We start from the raw sequence: 2,864 nt of genomic DNA, 5'->3' as shown, positions 1-2,864 counted from the left end.
TCCTCATTTTTTCCCCTCCCTCCCTGCTCCCCCCTCCCTCATGAACCCTTGATAATTTATAAATTATTATTTTGTCATATCTTGCCCTGTCTGATGTCTCCCTTCACCCACTTTTCTATTGTTCATCCCCCAGGGAGGAGGTCACATGTAGATCCTTGTCATCGGTTCCCCCTTTCCAACGCACCCTCCCTTTACTCTCCCAGTATCGCCACTCACACCACTGGTCCTGAAGGGATCATCCGCCCTGGATTCCCTGTGTTTCCAGTTACTATCTATACTAGTGTATATCCTCTGGTCTAGCCGGCTTTGTAAGGTAGAATTGGGGTCATGTTAGTGGTGGTGGTGGGGGGGAGGAAGCATTTAGGAACCAGAGGAAAGTTGTATGTTTTATCATTGCTACATCGCACCCTGAGACACTTCCGTAAGGGGATGTCCAGTGGCCTACAAATGGGCTTTGTCACTTGTTTTACTCATTAACTCTAAGTATATTTTCTTATGTATTTTAAATTTATTTTTTTGAACTCATTTTTATATATTTTCTGATGTGTGAGAGTTCCAGTTTCCTGAATGAAGTCTCTCCCAGCTATGAAAACATTTGACAGATTCGTTTGCCCAATGAGCTTGCCTTTCCCCCCTCTGGCATCCTCGTCGTAATGATGCTAATCTGATTTCACTGGCTGAGCCTGCTTCTTTTTCAGGTCAAGTACAACATATTGACTTACATTGACCTCCAGGAAAGGTTTACTTCTCATTTATATATCGGTGCACTAATATTTCCTAGGCTATATGTTCGTGAAAGTGAGACTTCGTTGACACAGTTTGTGCTTCTCGAGGAACACAGATGTCTCACTTACAAATGGCTCTTTAAGTATGGTTATCCTTGAAAAATGAATGATCTCCACCCAAAAATAATAGAGGAAAATGGGTTAAATGATAGCCATGAGAATTTTTACAACTACCATTAATAGGCATTCAACACTCAGCATCAACACCATTGCTTTTAGGCCACTATCATTTGTCTCCCCAAACTTTGTGGAATGAGGATTGGCGATATGCTTGGCCCCGCCAATCCCTTTTGATCATCAGGTTCTATTGCTCTTTTCTGATGTTCCAGTAGTAGTCTGAAACTATATGAAACCGGTATGTTTTGTTTTCTTTGAGCTATGAAACATTTTTTGCATGCATTTCTTTATTCAAATGTATAGTAAAGTTTATGTGCTTGTTTATCTCAGCCATTTATATTTCCTATGCTCTTTGGAATTAGCAAAAAAACACAGCTGATATGTATTTACTTGAAAGCTTGAAGATATATATCTGTATCATCCTATTGTTATATTAAGTCATTTATAATGGTCAATATTATATGGTACTAAATGACAGAAAGTCAATGCAAACTAGCTCAAGTTCAAAATTATATTTATTGGTCCAGGAAGGGCAAGGGTGAAACTTAAGTTGAATGGAACCAGGAAATTGAATGTTTTAGGATTCTCTCTTTATCAGATTTGTCTGCCTCCTGCCCATTAGTTTAATTATACCCTAGTGCAGTCAGACTTCTCTACATATGAATGATATATTTCTCATAATTTTGAGTTCACTCTGGAGCTGAAGACTAGTTAGTAGTCAGTAACCTAATCCCACTAGCTATAGTCAGTATGATGTTGGATAAGAAAACCACTGGGCTAGTTTGTTTCCTGTTTATATCCCAGTTTGATACCATGGGGTGGAGTCTATTAATAGACTAAGAACGGTGTGGTAACACACATACACACATGCATGCACTGATTAAAGACAATTTCTGTTCTACTATTTGCAGAAGTTAATAAAGCATCTAAGCCTTACCTGGGACGCTTTCCCCCACAAGGGAGTCTAGGCAGATATCTCCAGATCAAGCCCCTCAGCGCCACTACAAAAAGGCTGAAGTCACTGTGTCCCATTGAGCCAGCAATGAAGCCTTGCCGAAAAGACGAGGTGGTGGCAGCCTTGGACGACCCCTGGAAGGAGTGCTTGAGGTGACAGTGCAGCTGGCACTCAGGACAAAGCAGATATTATGAAAGCCTTTACTGAAGAAATGTATGTCTCTACAGAAACATCAGCTACAGACCTTGTGACAGAAATGATCACCTTGTGGACAATTCAATTATTTCTGAGCTGTGAGCACCGTTTCCTTAGCACAGGTTCATCGCAGGAGAATCCACTGCTTCTGGTACAAGGAGTGTGCTTATTACCAATCCACCTGGATCATTGACCCCATCGATGGGACCTGACATTTTAAGCACGGATTCCCATCCGTGACTATCAGCATTGGGTTTGCTGTGAACCAAAAGCTGGCATTTGCAAGGATCTATCACTGTACTATGGAGCAGCACCACACAGGCCAGTGTGGTCCGTCCGGGAGTTTGCTATCATGGCCAAAGGCTCTGGCCCTCCAGAGACAGTACAGAGTGCTGATGGCCCAGGAGAGTAAGCACTGGACTCCTAACTGCAAGAACATTGGCTAAGCTCTCCAGCCACTGCATGGGAGAAAGATGAAATTGTCGGCTTCCATAAAAAATGTACAGTCTCAGAAACTATGGAGCTATTTGACTTTCTTATAGGGTCACTATGAATTGGAGTGGGCTCAACAGAGCAGTGTCTTTCCAGTGGGTGTACTCCGGTTCGCTCTGTATAGTTCATTTGGACTTCATTCCCGTCAGTTTCTACTCAGTGCTGGGGGCTGCCCTAGAAGTGGGGCTGACTTTGCTGGTAGCTGGGACACCGTTCTAGGGGATGATCCTCTCTTATTCACTCTGACTATGGTGTCAATATTCAAGTATACTCACATATTTCCATTGTTAAAACTCTTTGATATAAGAATAAAAAGTCCT

At 42.1% G+C, this 2,864-nt stretch overlaps 1 pseudogene; it reads left to right on the top strand.

The window, feature by feature from the left end:
- Positions 1–1,944: 1,944 nt before the first annotated feature.
- LOC123522400 lies at positions 1,945–2,448 on the top strand (annotated as a pseudogene).
- The last annotated feature ends 416 nt before the right edge of the window (positions 2,449–2,864 follow it).

The sequence above is a fragment of the Echinops telfairi genome, unplaced genomic scaffold (assembly GCF_000313985.2).
Source record: "Echinops telfairi isolate 266 unplaced genomic scaffold, ASM31398v2 ScPeMD7_7401;HRSCAF=8416, whole genome shotgun sequence".
Taxonomy (NCBI): Eukaryota; Metazoa; Chordata; class Mammalia; order Afrosoricida; family Tenrecidae; genus Echinops; species Echinops telfairi.
This window is presented reverse-complemented; position numbering and strand designations above follow the sequence as displayed.